Raw genomic sequence first — 4,394 nt, 5'->3', positions numbered from 1 at the left:
CATCCATGCTTTAATGTAGAAATGACTTTTTTCAAACGGGTGATATTATTAGTGACAGGGCCGTAGGAAGAACCAATTCATTGGGGGGGGAGGGGTTTTGGTGAAAGATTTTTACCTATGATTTTTTGCCCAACAATGCACGAATACAAAAAATTAAAAATAAATTATGTTTGTAACTACCTATAGGATTTCATTTTTAAGTACCTTGACATTAAAAGTTTTCGTAATTTCTTCGAAATATTAGAAAGTTGGCCCTAAACCTAAAAGGTGAGCTAAATTCGTTTTCATCGATGGTTAAAATCTTTGAATTTGAGAGTCTGATAGATCAAATTTAGTTGATTTGGCCATAAAATATGATTTTTAGGAGAGTTTTCCATTTCTTAAAAAAGACTTATTCTTTACTCAAATTAAACAAGCCTAATCTTCCAAACTATTTTGCAAATTCATAGATTTGAAGCTTTGATGAAAAAAAAATCATATTTTCAAAAAAAGAGGTGGAGAATAAAATCATTCGGATCTAATTTCTTGATGCAAACTTAAACCAAATTAATGATTTAAGTATGAAACTTGGCTTCAAATGTAATGAATCTAATAATGAAACCTCATTCTTCAAAATTTAACAAAACACTTCCCGTTACTAAAATATCTGTATTAAATAAGCAGATTTTTGTCTATTGGTTTCTGAAACATAAAATGCTGAAATTTTGTGTCCTTGATATGTTAACCCTTCGTTTCATAAAGTCACAAATTTGCAAATGATTTTTGAGGGAAAATAAAAAATCATGAAATGAAGGGTTAATAATGTTCAACAAAACACTGGGAAAACATAAAATTTTGTGCAGATTTTTTAAATGAAGATGTTTCTTTAACGGCAAATATTTTTCATGAAGAATCATTTCCATAATGAAAATCCTGTGGATGATTTTTTGAGATATAAAATTTGGGTGTTTTTGGACAAAACCAAATAAAAACTCAATTTCTTACATTTATTTGTGAGCTAAATTATGTTTACAAACAAATTTTGTTTAAAAAATTTAAATCTGGTAATTGAATTGACAAGCAATTTTAACATATAAAGGACCGAAAAAATCTATGATAAATTCGGCATTTAGTATCTCAGAAACCACTGGACTAAATTTTACAAATTAAGTATTTTAAAGTAACGGCAAATATTGTGTTCAATTTTGTCGAACAAAGTTTAACACTTAAATTCAGTCCATTCGAGTTATAATTCGAAGTGTAGCACACTTTTGGCAAGCAAAAAAAACGTGATAAATATCTTGTATTTGGTCCGCAATGTGTTTAGTTCATGCATAATCTCTTGAATTGCTCAACAATTTATGTTGATTGTTATATTTATTTACAAGCTTAATCTTTTTCTTAATTTGGAATCTGCATTCTGAATTAAAACCTGAATTCAAAAATTGCGCTTCGATTCTGTAGCCAAATTTCCAAACGATTTCGGAGATGTACAAAAAATTCGATTTCCGAATCTTATTTTAGATGAGAATTTTATGAGCTTAGTTTTAGAGCCCTCATTCATGGATCTATTAAAAAAATTATGTAGTTCAGGTTAATCTAAATTCACAATTTAAATTATTCATTGTTAATCTGTACTGTGAATCAGAATTAAAATATGAATTTACAAAATTCTGAATCTGACTTTTCAATTTTTGGATTACCATTTCAAAGCTTCAAATTTTATAACTTTGTGTAAGAGTTAAGTTTGAGAGCTCGAACTCGATGATCTCGAAAAACATGTTCAAATTTGATATGAAATGCAAAACCAAATATGAACCAGGATTTTGAAGAAGCTTTTAGATACTTATTTCTTATGATTATTCGAACTGAAAATCGAGAATTCTGAACTGGATACGGAATCCGAAATACTAAAATAGGAATACAATTTTTGTTATGGGAGTTATGGAATCAAAATCTCCAAAATGCGTTTAATATAATTAAAAACTAAATATTCAGAACTGAATTTCGATGAACAAGTGAGAAAATTTGGAAAAATAGTTGCAGAGTTTTGGACTTGGGATGGGTTTTTGATGTTTTGGCATTAGTTTTGAGTCTTGATTGTTACTCTTGATTGACCTTACTCTATTATCCTAATTTGGTTCTGAATTTAAAATTTTAAGTAAAGAGTTGAATACCTCGCATGGCGTTTTGGATCATCATGGGGGGGTTAACTTTTCACACATACTTTTGATTTAAAGTCTATAGGTCATTTTCTTCTTTTATCTAGAATGACTCAAAAATATCCACACCACTTCACATTGAAGGGTTTTAATTACAAATACTTAATTATTTGAAACGTCTCGTAATATTGAAGGATTGAATCCATAATAAAGTGGCTTATAAAATGCGATTTTTAAATAAAGAATTAATAACTGAAGACATAAACGAAACGCACGAAAACAGAATAAATATGTGAGGACCTTGGAGCCAAAGGAATATAATTTAAGGTTGCCATAATTTTTCCGATAATCCAGGCATTTCATTTCAAAATTGTTCACCGAAAATCCGGGCAATATCCGGACAAATTTGATCAAAACCCAGAAGTTACTCAAACAAGATCAAAAGAAAAAAAAATCTTGCAATACAAAAATTTTCAACAAAAACCATCAGCACATTTTGATTAGTATTTTGGGCTCCCAATCAAACCTTTCTTGGTTATTTTTATAATAATTGCTCAAAAAAATTTGTTGGACGCAATAATTGAAAAAAAAAATAACAACACAATTTGCTTTATTATGTTTGATTTGGAAAATAGAGTGAATAAATTCGGCCAAAATGACTTTTTCAATGAAATCCGGGCAACCGGGTAGGACCAGTCTTTTTAAAAATTTTGTATGAAATATTCGAGCAAACCCGGATAAAACTGGGCAATATGGCAACCTTTGTATAAGTGCATAAAAGCAAATTAACAGGCATAATTTACTCGAAACCGACCATTTTGTTCTCTTTCATTCTTCAGAGTTTGAAATAATTAGTTTGCATGTTCAAAAGAAAACAAATAAAAATTAGTTTGAATTTCAAACTTAAAACCTTCCATAATCTAAAAACTTTGTTGCATAATTAACAATTTTTTCAGACCATATCAAAAATAGAATTTGAAAAAAAAAGAAGTGGTGATCTTTTACAACGGTGAACGGTGAGAACTTACCGATAATACCTAGATTAATAAAGCGTACAAAAAAAAAAAAAATTAAATATAATACGGATTAGAAACTGACCTTTGGTGACAAATTTGTCTTTTATAACCAATTTGTGAGTTCTGTATAATAATTAAGCTTTGAGTAATGTTACTACAATAGTGCGATATTTATGTTAAATCCTTACTTTCGAAAATGATAAATGATGAAACTGGATCACCATTATGAATCTTTCTCAAGTTCCAATGCTGCAAAAGAAATAAAAGTTGAAATTTTGTAATGGTTTTAATTTTAATTTTTGTATCATATTCCGAAATGATGAGTTTCGAATATGGAAAATGCAAGTTTCTGCTGAAGTATCAAATGTAAAACCAAGATACGAAATCAGATTTTTCTCCCAATGATGATCAAAACTGGATTTCAATAACAAAAAAAAACTTATTTAAAAATCCGAAATCTGATCACAGACATCGAATTTCAACGTTTTTAAGCAAATTTGTATCCACAAAATCCAAAGTTATTCAAACCTATATAATATAATTTTCCACTTAAATGTTGGCCGTGAATTTTTTGGTTATTTTCCTAAATATCCGCCAAAATCAAAATTGTTCAATAAAATCATGAAGATAAGCACTTAAAAACCTGTTCAAAACACATCAGTCAATTTTAAGTCTTATTTCAAGTTTCTTAAAAATCGTTCATTTTGATGAAACTTGCTCAAAAAATTTGGGCATAAAATTCTGAATAACATTTCTTATGAATCAATTAAATTTTTTCGTAAGATTTTGCAAATAAAATGAACTAAATCAGGCTACATCTGAGCAATCTGTCAAGCTAAGTTGTCTTATTGAAATTCGGTATTCAGGACTCAATTTTCATCAGCAATCGAGATATTTTTTTTTGAAAACTGTAGTAAACCTGGACCTGGACCTGGGGACCTGGAAAAAAGATTTCGAGTAGAGATGTACCGAGTATTCGGTCGGCCGAATATTCGGCGCCGAATACCGCCAAAAAACCGTTAATCCGAATATTCGGCTCACCGAATAGTTGAGCCAAGTATTCGGCCGAATAGGCCGAATACTTATTTTCAAATTTAATTCTCTAACAGACTTGTCAAATTTTTTAACTGATATTGGATAATTTTAAGAATATCCAAAAACAACGTTGAAAAAGCTACAAAATCATCAAAAACTTATGGTTTCAGTAAATGATCTTTGGTGTTTCCGTGTATATTTC

Source organism: Uranotaenia lowii, chromosome 2 (assembly GCF_029784155.1).
Source record: "Uranotaenia lowii strain MFRU-FL chromosome 2, ASM2978415v1, whole genome shotgun sequence".
Taxonomy (NCBI): Eukaryota; Metazoa; Arthropoda; class Insecta; order Diptera; family Culicidae; genus Uranotaenia; species Uranotaenia lowii.
Note: the sequence above shows the minus strand (reverse complement) of the source record.